The sequence below is a fragment of the Ambystoma mexicanum genome, chromosome 11 (genome assembly GCF_040938575.1).
Source record: "Ambystoma mexicanum isolate Mex_15411 chromosome 11, UKY_AmexF1_1, whole genome shotgun sequence".
NCBI classification, from domain to species: Eukaryota; Metazoa; Chordata; class Amphibia; order Caudata; family Ambystomatidae; genus Ambystoma; species Ambystoma mexicanum.
The window spans coordinates 822653607-822667745 of NC_090934.1; the positions used below are offsets into that span (position 1 = coordinate 822653607).

The 14139-nt window shown below is 46.3% G+C and overlaps 7 non-coding genes across 7 annotated transcripts; all 7 read right to left on the bottom strand.

The window, feature by feature from the left end:
* Positions 1-1007: 1007 nt before the first annotated feature.
* TRNAW-CCA (transfer RNA tryptophan (anticodon CCA)) lies at positions 1008-1079 on the bottom strand. Its single transcript has one exon. It is a non-coding gene; the product is annotated as a tRNA-Trp (tRNA).
* A 313-nt stretch (positions 1080-1392) lies between these two features.
* TRNAN-GUU (transfer RNA asparagine (anticodon GUU)) lies at positions 1393-1466 on the bottom strand. The gene has a single exon. It is a non-coding gene; the product is annotated as a tRNA-Asn (tRNA).
* Positions 1467-3256: 1790 nt separating this feature from the next.
* On the bottom strand, positions 3257-3328 carry TRNAW-CCA (transfer RNA tryptophan (anticodon CCA)). Its single transcript has one exon. It is a non-coding gene; the product is annotated as a tRNA-Trp (tRNA).
* A 2568-nt stretch (positions 3329-5896) lies between these two features.
* Positions 5897-5970, bottom strand: TRNAN-GUU (transfer RNA asparagine (anticodon GUU)). Its single transcript has one exon. It is a non-coding gene; the product is annotated as a tRNA-Asn (tRNA).
* Positions 5971-7760: 1790 nt separating this feature from the next.
* TRNAW-CCA (transfer RNA tryptophan (anticodon CCA)) lies at positions 7761-7832 on the bottom strand. The gene has a single exon. It is a non-coding gene; the product is annotated as a tRNA-Trp (tRNA).
* Positions 7833-10002: 2170 nt separating this feature from the next.
* On the bottom strand, positions 10003-10074 carry TRNAW-CCA (transfer RNA tryptophan (anticodon CCA)). The gene has a single exon. It is a non-coding gene; the product is annotated as a tRNA-Trp (tRNA).
* A 313-nt stretch (positions 10075-10387) lies between these two features.
* TRNAN-GUU (transfer RNA asparagine (anticodon GUU)) lies at positions 10388-10461 on the bottom strand. The gene has a single exon. It is a non-coding gene; the product is annotated as a tRNA-Asn (tRNA).
* Positions 10462-14139: the final 3678 nt, after the last annotated feature.

The window sequence follows — 14139 nt, forward strand, 5'->3', positions numbered from 1 at the left end:
AATTTTTGGATCTAGATGCTGTGCGCAACAGGAATGCTATATACTGCACTGTACTGCTACTGAAAAGTTACCAATTTTACAGGATGTTCAGGTAAGCTTTGTTTCAGAAAACAACTTGCTAGAGGCCCTAGGACAGATTAGTGGGACAAAGGAAGAGGGTTTGGGGATTAGCACATCTCCTATGTAAGGTACTGTCACGCCCGAGACAACTCTGAGTGCCACCTCAAATTCTAAGAAATGCGAACTAGGGTCCTACGCTTGTTATTGCCAGTGGATCTTTGTGTTTCAGACAAATGTGCACGCCTCCCAGAGCCCCTTGCAATGCACTTAGGGAAATGGGGGAAGGTGCTGTGAAGCCCTCTCGCTGACAATGGCTCTCTTATCTATAATGTATCTATGAGAGAGAGAGAAATAGGCAATGCGAAAGTGAAAAAGTAAAATGGAAATGTGTCTACTGAGACCAGTATAAGGGGAAATCCTCACAATCCAGGACCGACAGTTGATTGGGAGGGCGCTTACAGGTTTCCGACACCAGACCGGTACCTGAACTCAAAAACCCAAACTGCAAAGTGATGGGCATTGCCACTAGACTGCCAACCCCCTTTCGGGGCCCCAGCATATATCCTTTAGTCACACCTAGAGTTTCCAGGACAGTGCAGCATTCAGCGATTACACGAAAATATTGACAGCGCTAGGAGGCCATGCAAATGGCAGAGGTATGCTTTACAAAGTCCACGTAGCATGCACAAAACAGCACATCAGTCAGGCCCACTTGAAGAGATGGTAAAGAGGAAATACTTCTGCTGCATCCAGTAAAACATAGAGATTGGCCTGCTTTAAAGGTTGACCATGTCCTTCATGGGTGTCTGTCAATATGATACTTCCCTGCTGCAAAGCTTACATTCGAAACGCCAGAACAACTAGGCCCAGAGCACAAAGATGCAGTCAGGTTGAAATACCGAGATACTGAAGAGCAATTTTGTATTTCAGAGTGGGAAAAGCAAATATGACCCCGACGTGATTTGAACACGCAACCTTCTGATCTGGAGTCAGACGCGCTACCATTGCGCCACGAGGTCCTTGTGGCACTCCACCTGGTGTGTCTGATGACAGAATAAAGGTAGGAGACGTACATGCACCTGCAGAGCCTCATTGCTTCTTTAAGTAGACTGGCTAGGATAGCTTCCTTCTGTGCATCAGTACACCCTGCAGCCAAACCCTTCCCATGAAGTCTTGATGTTTATGAATTGAATGGCAAGTTTTGAAAAACTAAAGCAAGCGAGAAGAATTGCTTGCAGTTTATTGGATTTTTTGGACGTCAGCAGACGAGACCTGCGAGAGGTAAACAGAAGTTCATAGTTGGTCATGCTGAATTTTTGAGCCAAAATGCATCGTCCCTGGGTGGGCTTGAACCACCAACCTTTAGGTTAACAGCCGAACGCGCTAACCGATTGCGCCACAGAGACTCATGCAGTCCTTACACTGGGGCCTGATTGGTGTGCTGTTTGCTTATGCTTCCCAGGCAACCTGAAAATATTTCTAAAATAGCTCTATTTCCCACAGCAAATCAGGGTATCAAGCACTTCCCTACCTCCCCTAATCCACAAACACAGGGGATTTAGTAGAGGACAGAGCCCATCAACAGTGCACCAAATGTCCTCTGTGTAGGCATAACTTGCTATGAGGAGAAAGCCACAGTTGCGCACTTGTGTTAAAAGGGGACAGTAGGATGAACCCAGAGAACACGGGAGAAATGACTCAGGTTTACTGAGTGGAACACTTTGTGTCTTTGTGCCAAAAACAGCAGCGTCTTTTCGGTTAACAGCCGAACGCGCTAACCAATTGCGCCACAGAGACTCACTGGCATGTGTGTTCTGCCTTTGGCCTGATTGCATTGCTATTTTTTTCTGATTGGCAGAAAACCTGAACTTTATTCTGAAAAAGCCATGCCTCTCTTAGCACTACAGTGCATTAGACTGCTCCCTTGCTTCCCTGAGTCCCCAAATACACAACCACCTTGGGCACAATAGAAGACACATTCCAGCAGATTTAGCAAGAGTGCACCAAGGTTTCTATATGTAGGTACCTTGCTGAGAAGCAAGACCTGCAGTTGCATTCTTCTGTTAAAAGAGGGCAGCAGAGTGCACCAAGAGAACGTGGGGGAAGTAGCTTATGTTAACTACTTGCCATGCTCTTTATAGATCCCTCTGTTTGACTGGGTGAATTCTAGTTTCTGGGGTAGAGTAAGCAATTTTTGGATCTAGATGCTGTGCGCAACAGGAATGCTATATAATGCACTGTACTGCTACTGAAAAGTTACCAATTTTACAGGATGTTCAGGTAAGCTTTGTTTCAGAAAACAACTTGCTAGAGGCCCTAGGACAGATTACTGGGACAAAGGAAGAGGGTTTGGGGATTAGCACATCTCCTATGAAAGGTACAGTCACGCCCGAGACAACTCTGAGTGCCACCTCAAATTCTAAGAAATGCGAACCAGGGCCTTACGCTTTTAATTGCCAGTGGATCTTTGTGTTTCAGACAAATGTGCACGCCTCCCAGAGCCCCATGCAATGCACTTAGGGAAATGGGGGAAGGTGCTGTGCAACCCTCTCGCTGACAATGTCTCTCTTGTCTATAATGTATCTATGAGAGAGAGAGAAATAGGCAATGCGAGAGTGAAAAAGTAAAATGGAAATGTGTCTACTGAGACCAGTATAAGGGGAAATCCTCACAATCCAGGACCGACAGTTGATTGGGAGGGCGCTTACAGGTTTCCGACACCAGACCGGTACCTGAACTCACAAACCCAAACTGCAAAGTGATGGGCATTGCCACTAGACTGCCGACCCCCTTTCGGGGCCCCAGCATGTATCCTTTAGTCACACCTAGAGTTCCCAGGACAGTGCAGCATTCAGCGATTACACGAAAATATTGACAGCGCTAGGAGGCCATGCAAATGGCAGAGGTATGCTTTACAAAGCCCACGTAGCGTACACAAAACAGCACATCAGTCAGGCCCACTTGAAGAGATGGTAAAGAGGAAATACGTCTGCTGCATCCAGTAAAACATAGAGATTGGCCTGCTTTAAAGGTTGACCATGTCCTTCATGGGTGTCTGTCAATATGATACTTCCCTGCTGCAAAGCTTACATTCGAAACGCCAGAACAACTAGGCCCAGAGCACAAAGATGCAGTCAGGTTGAAATAACGAGATACTGAAGAGCAATTTTGTATTTCAGAGTGGGAAAAGCAAATATGACCCCGACGTGATTTGAACACGCAACCTTCTGATCTGGAGTCAGACTCGCTACCATTGCGCCACGAGGTCCTTGGCAGTCCACCTGGTGTGTCTGATGACAGAATAAAGGTAGGAGACGTACATGCACCTGCAGAGCCTCATTGCTTCTTTAAGTAGACTGGCTAGGATAGCTTCCTTCTGTGCATCAGTACACGCTGCAGCCAAACCCTTCCCATGAAGTCTTGATGTTTATGAATTGAATGGCAAGTTTTGAAAAACTAAAGCAAGCGAGAAGAATTGCTTGCAGTTTATTGGATTTTTTGGACGTCAGCAGACGAGACCTGCGAGAGGTAAACAGAAGTTCATAGTTGGTCACGCTGAATTTTTGACCCAAAATGCATCGTCCCTCGGTGGGCTTGAACCACCAACCTTTTGGTTAACAGCCGAACGCGCTAACCGATTGCGCCATAGAGACTCATGCAGTGCTTACATTGGGGCCTGATTGGTGTGCTGTTTGCTTATGCTTCCCAGGCAACCTGAAAATATTTCTAAAATAGCTCTATTTCCCACAGCAAATCAGGGTATCAAGCACTTCCCTACCTCCCCTAATACACAAACACAGGGGATTTAGTAGAGGACAGAGCCCATCAACAGTGCACCAAATGCCCTCTGTGTAGGCATAACTTGCTATGAGGAGAAAGCCACAGTTGCGCACTTGTATTAAAAGGGGACAGTAGGCTGATCCCAGAGAACACGGGAGAAATGACTCAGGTTTACTAAGTGGAACACTCTGTGTCTTTGTGCCCAAAACAGCAGCGTCTTTTCGGTTAACAGCCGAACGCGCTAACCAATTGCGCCACAGAGACTCACTGGCATGTGTGTTCTGCCTTTGGCCTGATTACATTGCTATTTTTTTCTGATTGGCAGAAAACCTGAACTTTTTTCTAAAAAGGCATGCCTCTCTTAGCACTGCAGTGCATTAGACTGCTCCCTTGCTTCCCTGAGTCCCCAAATACACAACCACCTTGGGCACAATAGAAGACACATTCCAGCAGATTTAGCAAGAGTGCACCAAGGATTCTATATGTAGGTACCTTGCTGAGAAGCAAGACCTGCAGTTGCATTCTTCTGTTAAAAGAGGGCAGCATAGTGCACCAAGAGAACTTGGGGGAAGTAGCTTATGTTAACTACTTGCCATGCTCTTTATAGATCCCTCTGTTTGACTGGGTGAATTCTAATTTCTGGGGTAGAGTAAGCAATTTTTGGATCTAGATGCTGTGCGCAACAGGAATGCTATATACTGCACTTTACTGCTACTGAAAAGTTACCAATTTTACAGGATGTTCAGGTAAGCTTTGTTTCAGAAAACAACTTGCTAGAGGCACTAAGACAGATTACTGGGACAAAGGAAGAGGGTTTGGGGATTAGCACATCTCCTATGAAAGGTACAGTCACGCCCGAGACAACTCTGAGTGCCACCTCAAATTCTAAGAAATGCAAACTAGGGACCTACGCTTTTTATTGCCAGTGGATCTTTGTGTTCCAGACAAATGTGCACGCCTCCCAGAGCCCCTTGCAATGCACTTAGGGAAAGGGGGGAAGGTGCTGTGAAGCCCTCTCGCTGACAATGTCTCTCTTGTCTATAATGTAACTATGAGAGAGAGAGAAATAGGCAATGCGAGAGTGAAAAAGTAAAATGGAAATGTGTCTACTGAGACCAGTATAAGGGGAAATCCTCACAATCCAGGACCGACAGTTGATTGGGAGGGCGCTTACAGGTTTCCGACACCAGACCGGTACCTAAACTCACAAACCCAAACTGCAAAGTGATGCCCATTGCCACTAGACTGCCGACCCCCTTTCGGGGCCCCAACATATATCCTTTAGTCACACCTAGAGTTCCCAGGACAGTGCAGCATTCAGCGATTACACGAAAATATTGACAGCGCTAGGAGGCCATGCAAATGACAGAGGTATGCTTTACAAAGCCCACGTAGCGTGCACAAAACAGCACATCAGTCAGGCCCACTTGAAGAGATGGTAAAGAGGAAATACTTCTGCTGCATCCAGTAAAACCTAGAGATTGGCCTGCTTTAAAGGTTGACCATGTCCTTCATGGGTGTCAGTCAATATGAAACTTCCCTGCTGCAAAGCTTACATTCGAAACGCCAGAACAACTAGGCCCAGAGCACAAAGATGCAGTCAGGTTGAAATAACGAGATACTGAAGAGCAATTTTGTATTTCAGAGTGGGAAAAGGAAGTATGACCCCGACGTGATTTGAACACACAACCTTTTGATCTGGAGTCAGACGCGCTACCATTGCGCCACGAGCTCCTTGTGGCAATCGTGGCAATCCACCTGGTGTGTCTGATGACAGAATAAAGGTAGGAGACGTACATGCACCTGCAGAGCCTCATTGCTTCTTTAAGTAGACTGGCTAGGATAGCTTCCTTCTGTGCATCAGTACACGCTGCAGCCAAACCCCTCCCATGAAGTCTTGATGTTTATGAATTGAATGGCAAGTTTTGAAAAACTAAAGCAAGCGAGAAGAATTGCTTACAGTTTATTGGATTTTTTGGACGTCAGCAGACGAGACCTGCGAGAGGTAAACAGAAGTTCATAGTTGGTCACGCTGATTTTTTGAGCCAAAATGCATCGTCCCTGGGTGGGCTTGAACCACCAACCTTTCGGTTAACAGCCGAACGCGCTAACCGATTGCACCACAGAGACTCATGCAGTGCTTACACTGGGGCCTGATTGGTGTGCTGTTTGCTTATGCTTCCCAGGCAACCTGAAAATATTTCTAAAATAGCTCTATTTCCCACAGCAAATCAGGGTATCAAGCACTTCCCTACCTCCCCTAATCCACAAACACAGGGGATTTAGTAGAAGACAGAGCCCATCAACAGTGCACCAAATGACCTCTGTGTAGGCATAACTTGCTATGAGGAGAAAGCCACAGTTGCGCACTTGTGTTAAATGGGGACAGTAGGCTGAACCCAGAGAACACGGGAGAAATGACTCAGGTTTACTGAGTGGAACACTCTGTGTCTTTGTGCCAAAAACAGCAGCGTCTTTTCGGTTAACAGCCGAACGCGCTAACCAATTGTGCCACAGAGACTCACTGGAATGTGTGTTCTGCCTTTGGCCTGATTGCATTGCTATTTATTTCTGATTGGCAGAAAACCTGAACTTTTTTCTGAAAAAGGCATGCCTCTCTTAGCACTGCAGTGCATTAGACTGCTCCCTTGCTTCCCTGAGTCCCCAAATACACAACCACCTTGGGCACAATAGAAGACACATTCCAGCAGATTTAGCAAGAGTGCACCAAGGTTTCTATATGTAGGTACCTTGCTGAGAAGCAAGACCTGCAGTTGCATTCTTCTGTTAAAAGAGGGCAGCAGAGTGCACCAAGAGAACTTGGGGGAAGTAGCTTATGTTAACTACTTGCCATGATCTTTATAGATCCCTCTGTTTGACTGGGTGAATTCTAATTTCTGGGGTAGAGTAAGCAATTTTTGGATCTAGATGCTGTGCGCAACAGGAATGCTATATACTGCACTGTACTGCTACTGAAAAGTTACCAATTTTACAGGATGTTCAGGTAAGCTTTGTTTCAGAAAACAACTTGCTAGAGGCCCTAGGACAGATTACTGGGACAAAGGAAGAGGGTTTGGGGATTAGCACATCTCCTATGAAAGGTAAAGTCACGCCCGAGACAACTCTGAGTGCCTCCTCAAATTCTAAGAAATGCGAACTGGGGTCCTACGCCTTTTATTGCCAGTGGATCTTTGTGTTTCAGACAAATGTGCACGCCTCCCAGAGCCCCTTGCAATGCACTTAGGGAAATGGGGGAAGGTGCTGTGAAGCCCTCTCGCTGACAATGTCTCTCTTGTCTATAATGTATCTATGAGAGAGAGAGAAATAGGCAATGCGAGAGTGAAAAAGTAAAATGGAAATGTGTCTACTGAGACCAGTATAAGGGGAAATCCTCACAATCCAGGACCGACAGTTGATTGGGAGGGCGCTTACAGTTTTCTGACACCAGACCGGTACCTGAACTCACAAACCCAAACTACAAAGTGATGCCCATTGCCACTAGACTGCCGACCCCCTTTCGGGGCCCCAACATATATCCTTTAGTCACACCTAGAGTTCCCAGGACAGTGCAGCATTCAGCGATTACACGAAAATATTGACAGCGCTAGGAGGCCATGCAAATGGCAGAGGTATGCTTTACAAAGCCCACGTAGCGTGCACAAAACAGCACATCAGTCAGGCCCACTTGAAGAGATGGTAAAGAGGAAATACTTCTGCTGCATCCAGTAAAACATAGAGATTGGCCTGCTTTAAAGCTTGACCATGTCCTTCATGGGTGTCTGTCAATATGATACTTCCCTGCTGCAAAGTTTACATTCGAAACGCCAGAACAACTAGGCCCAGAGCACAAAGATGCAGTCAGGTTGAAATAACGAGATACTGAAGAGCAATTTTGTATTTCAGAGTGGGAAAAGGAAGTATGACCCCGACGTGATTTGAACACACAACCTTCTGATCTGGAGTCAGACGCGCTACCATTGCGCCACGAGGTCCTTGTGGCAATCCACCTGGTGTGTCTGATGACAGAATAAAGGTAGGAGACGTACATGCACCTGCAGAGCCTCATTGCTTCTTTAGGTAGACTGGCTAGGATAGCTTCCTTCTCTGCATCCGTACACGCTGCAGCCAAACCCTTCCCATGAAGTCTTGATGTTTATGAATTGAATGGCAAGTTTTGAAAAACTAAAGCAAGCGAGAAGAATTGCTTGCAGTTTATTGGATTTTTTGGACGTCAGCAGACGAGACCTGCGAGAGGTAAACAGAAGTTCATAGTTGGTCATGCTGAATTTTTGAGCCAAAATGCACCGTCCCTGGGTGGGCTTGAACCACCAACCTGAACGCGCTAACCGATTGCGCCACAGAGACTCATGCAGTGCTTACACTGGGGCCTGATTGGTGTGCTGTTTGCTTATGCTTCCCAGGCAACCTGAAAATATTTCTAAAATAGCTCTATTTCCCACAGCAAATCAGGGTATCAAGCACTTCCCTACCTCCCCTAATCCTAATCCACAAACACAGGGGATTTAGTAGAGGACAGAGCCCATCAACAGTGCACCAAATGTCCTCTGTGTAGGCATAACTTGCTATGAGGAGAAAGCCACAGTTGCGCACTTGTGTTAAAAGGGGACAGTAGGCTGAACCCAGAGAACACGGGAGAAATGACTCAGGTTTACTGAGTGGAACACTCTGTGTCTTTGTGCCAAAAACAGCAGCGTCTTTTCGGTTAACAGCCGAACGCGCTAACCAATTGTGCCACAGAGACTCACTGGCATGTGTGTTCTGCCTTTGGCCTGATTGCATTGCTATTTTTTTCTGATTGGCAGAAAACCTGAACTTTTTTCTGAAAAAGGCATGCCTCTCTTAGCACTGCAGTGCATTAGACTGCTCCCTTGCTTCCCTGAGTCCCCAAATACACAACCACCTTGGGCACAATAGAAGACACATTCCAGCATATTTAGCAAGAGTGCATCAAGGTTTCTATATGTAGGTACCTTTCTGAGAAGCAAGACCTGCAGTTGCATTCTTCCGTTAAAAGAGGGCAGCAGAGTGCACCAAGAGAACTTGGGGGAAGTAGATTATGTTAACTACTTGCCATGATCTTTATAGATCCCTCTGTTTGACTGGGTGAATTCTAATTTCTGGGGTAGAGTAAGCAATTTTTGGATCTAGATGCTGTGCGCAACAGGAATGCTATATACTGCACTGTACTGCTACTGAAAAGTTACCAATTTTACAGGATGTTCAGGTAAACTTTGTTTCAGAAAACAACTTGCTAGAGGCCCTAGGACAGATTACTGGGACAAAGGATAAAGGGTTTGGGGATTAGCACATCTCCTATGAAAGGTACAGTCACGCCCGAGACAACTCTGAGTGCCTCCTCAAATTCTAAGAAATGCGAACTGGGGTCCTACGCCTTTTATTGCCAGTGGATCTTTGTGTTTCAGACAAATGTGCACGCCTCCCAGAGCCCCATGCAATGCACTTAGGGAAATGGGGGAAGGTGCTGTGCAACCCTCTCGCTGACAATGTCTCTCTTGTCTATAATGTATCTATGAGAGAGAGAGAAATAGGCAATGCGAGAGTGAAAAAGTAAAATGGAAATGTGTCTACTGAGACCAGTATAAGGGGAAATCCTCACAATCCAGGACCGACAGTTGATTGGGAGGGCGCTTACAGTTTTCTGACACCAGACCGGTACCTGAACTCACAAACCCAAACTGCAAAGTGATGGGCATTGCCACTAGACTGCCGACCCCCTTTCGGGGCCCCAGCATATATCGTTTGGTCACACCTAGAGTTCCCAGGACAGTGCAGCATTCAGCGATTACACGAAAATATTGACAGCGCTAGGAGGCCATGCAAATGGCAGAGGTATGCTTTACAAAGCCCACGTAGCGTGCACAAAACAGCACATCAGTCAGGCCCACTTGAAGAGATGGTAAAGAGGAAATACTTCTGCTGCATCCAGTAAAACATAGAGATTGGCCTGCTTTAAAGGTTGACCATGTCCTTCATGGGTGTCTGTCAATATGATACTTCCCTGCTGCAAAGCTTACATTCGAAACGCCAGAACAACTAGGCCCAGAGCATAAAGATGCAGTCAGGTTGAAATAACGAGATACTGAAGAGCAATTTTGTATTTCAGAGTGGGAAAAGGAAGTATGACCCCGACGTGATTTGAACACACAACCTTCTGATCTGGAGTCAGACGCGCTACCATTGCGCCACGAGGTCCTTGTGGCAGTCCACCTGGTGTGTCTGATGACAGAATAAAGGTAGGAGACGTACATGCACCTGCAGAGCCTCATTGCTTCTTTAAGTAGACTGGCTAGGATAGCTTCCTTCTGTGCATCAGTACACGCTGCAGCCAAACCCTTCCCATGAAGTCTTGATGTTTATGAATTGAATGGCAAATTTTGAAAAACTAAAGCAAGCGAGAAGAATTGCTTGCAGTTTATTGGATTTTTTGGAATTCAGCAGATGAGACCTGCGAGAGGTAAACAGAAGTCCATAGTTGGTCACGCTGAATTTTTGAGCCAAAATGCACCGTCCCTGGGTGGGCTTGAACCACCAACCTTTCGGTTAACAGCCGAACGCGCTAACCGATTGCGCCAAAGAGACTCATGCAGTTCTTACACAGGGGCCTGATTGGTGTGCTGTTTGCTTATGCTTCCCAGGCAACCTGAAAATATTTCTAAAATAGCTCTATTTCCCACAGCAAATCAGGGTATCAAGCACTTCCCTACCTCCCCTAATCCACAAACACAGGGGATTTAGTAGAGGACAGAGCCCATCAACAGTGCACCAAATGTCCTCTGTGTAGGCATAACTTGCTATGAGGAGAAAGCCACAGTTGCGCACTTGTGTTAAAAGGGGACAGTAGGCTGAACCCAGAGAACACGGGAGAAATGACTCAGGTTTACTGAGTGGAACACTCTGTGTCTTTGTGCCAAAAACAGCAGCGTCTTTTCGGTTAACAGCCGAACGCGCTAACCAATTGTGCCACAGAGACTCACTGGCATGTGTGTTCTGCCTTTGGCCTGATTGCATTGCTATTTTTTTCTGATTGGCAGAAAACCTGAACTTTTTTCTGAAAAAGGCATGCCTCTCTTAGCACTGCAGTGCATTAGACTGCTCCCTTGCTTCCCTGAGTCCCCAAATACACAACCACCTTGGGCACAATAGAAGACACATTCCAGCAGATTTAGCAAGAGTGCACCAAGGATTCTATATGTAGGTACCTTGCTGAGAAGCAAGACCTGCAGTTGCATTCTTCTGTTAAAAGAGGGCAGCAGAGTGCACCAAGAGAACTTGGGGGAAGTAGCTTATGTTAACTACTTGCCATGCTCTTTATAGATCCCTCTGTTTGACTGGGTGAATTCTAATTTCTGGGGTAGAGTAAGCAATTTTTGGATCTAGATGCTGTGCGCAACAGGAATGCTATATACTGCACTGTACTGCTACTGAAAAGTTACCAATTTTACAGGATGTTCAGGTAAGCTTTGTTTCAGAAAACAACTTGCTAGAGGCACTAAGACAGATTACTGGGACAAAGGAAGAGGGTTTGGGGATTAGCACATCTCCTATGAAAGGTACAGTCACGCCCGAGACAACTCTGAGTGTCACCTCAAATTCTAAGAAATGCAAACTAGGGACCTACGCTTTTTATTGCCAGTGGATCTTTGTGTTTCAGACAAATGTGCACGCCTCCCAGAGCCCCTTGCAATGCACTTAGGGAAAGGGGGGAAGGTGCTGTGAAGCCCTCTCGCTGACAATGTCTCTCTTGTCTATAATGTAACTATGAGAGAGAGAGAAATAGGCAATGCGAGAGTGAAAAAGTAAAATGGAAATGTGTCTACTGAGACCAGTATAAGGGGAAATCCTCACAATCCAGGACCGACAGTTGATTGGGAGGGCGCTTACAGGTTTCCGACACCAGACCGGTACCTGAACTCACAAACCCAAACTGCAAAGTGATGGGCATTGCCACTAGACTGCCGACCCCCTTTCGGGCCTCAGCATATATCCTTTAGTCACACCTAGAGTTCCCAGGACAGAGCAGCATTCAGCGATTACACGAAAATATTGACAGCGCTAGGAGGCCATGCAAATGGCAGAGGTATGCTTTACAAAGCCCACGTAGCGTGCACAAAACAGCACATCAGTCAGGCCCACTTGAAGAGATGGTAAAGAGGAAGTACTTCTGCTGCATCCAGTAAAACATAGAGATTGGCCTGCTTTAAAGGTTGACCATGTCCTTCATGGGTGTCTGTCAATATGATACTTCCCTGCTGCAAAGCTTACATTCGAAACGCCAGAACAACTAGGCCCAGAGCATAAAGATGCAGTCAGGTTGAAATAACGAGATACTGAAGAGCAATTTTGTATTTCAGAGTGGGAAAAGGAAGTATGACCCCGACGTGATTTGAACACACAACCTTCTGATCTGGAGTCAGACGCTACCATTGGGCCACGAGGTCCTTGTGGCAATCCACCTGGTGTGTCTGATGACAGAATAAAGGTAGGAGACGTGCATGAACCTGCAGAGCCTCATTGCTTCTTTAAGTAGACTGGCTAGGATAGCTTCCTTCTGTGCATCAGTACACGCTGCAGCCAAACCCTTCCCATGAAGTCTTGATGTTTATGAATTGAATGGCAAGTTTTGAAAAACTAAAGCAAGCGAGAAGAATTGCTTGCAGTTTATTGGATTTTTTGGACGTCAGCAGACGAGACCTGCGAGAGGTAAACAGAAGTCCATAGTTGGTCACGCTGAATTTTTGAGCCAAAATGCACCGTCCCTGGGTGGGCTTCGGTTAACAGCCGAACGCGCTAACCGATTGCGCCACAGAGACTCATGCAGTGCTTACACTGGGGCCTGATTGGTGTGCTGTTTGCTTATGCTCCCCAGGCAACCTGAAAATATTTCTAAAATAGCTCTATTTCCCACAGCAAATCAGGGTATCAAGCACTTCCCTACCTCCCGTAATCCACAAACACAGGGGATTTAGTAGAGGACAGAGCCCATCAACAGTGCACCAAATGCCCTCTGTGTAGGCATAACTTGCTATGAGGAGAAAGCCACAGTTGCGCACTTGTGTTAAAAGGGGACAGTAGGCTAAACCCAGAGAACACGGGAGAAATGACTCAGGTTTACTGAGTGGAACACTCTGTGTCTTTGTGCCCAAAACAGCAGCGTCTTTTCGGTTAACAGCCGAACGCGCTAACCAATTGCGCCACAGAGACTCACTGGCATGTGTGTTCTGCCTTTGGCCTGATTGCATTGCTATTTTTTTCTGATTGGCAGAAAACCTGAACTTTTTTCTGAAAAAGGCATGCCTCTCTTAGCACTGCAGTGCATTAGACTGCTCCCTTGCTTCCCTGAGTCCCCAAATACACAACCACCTTGGGCACAATAGAAGACACATTCCAGCAGATTTAGCAAGAGTGCACCAAGGATTCTATATGTAGGTACCTTGCTGAGAAGCAAGACCTGCAGTTGCATTCTTCTGTTAAAAGAGGGCAGCAGAGTTCACCAAGAGAACTTGGGGGAAGTAGCTTATGTTAACTACTTGCCATGCTCTTTATAGATCCCTCTGTTTGACTGGGTGAATTCTAATTTCTGGGGTAGAGTAAGCAATTTTTGGATCTAGATGCTGTGCGCAACAGGAATGCTATATACTGCACTGTACTGCTACTGAAAAGTTACCAATTTTACAGGATGTTCAGGTAAGCTTTGTTTCAGAAAACAACTTGCTAGAGGCACTAAGACAGATTACTGGGACAAAGGAAGAGGGTTTGGGGATTAGCACATCTCCTATGAAAGGTACAGTCACGCCCGAGACAACTCTGAGTGTCACCTCAAATTCTAAGAAATGCAAACTAGGGACCTACGCTTTTTATTGCCAGTGGATCTTTGTGTTCAGACAAATGTGCACGCCTCCCAGAGCCCCTTGCAATGCACTTAGGGAAAGGGGGGAAGGTGCTGTGAAGCCCTCTCGCTGACAATGTCTCTCTTGTCTATAATGTAACTATGAGAGAGAGAGAAATAGGCAATGCGAGAGTGAAAAAGTAAAATGGAAATGTGTCTACTGAGACCAGTATAAGGGGAAATCCTCACAATCCAGGACCGACAGTTGATTGGGAGGGCGCTTACAGGTTTCCGACACCAGACCGGTACCTGAACTCACAAACCCAAACTGCAAAGTGATGGGCATTGCCACTAGACTGCCGACCCCCTTTCGGGGCCCCAGCATATATCCTTTAGTCACACCTAGAGTTCCCAGGACAGTGCAGCATTCA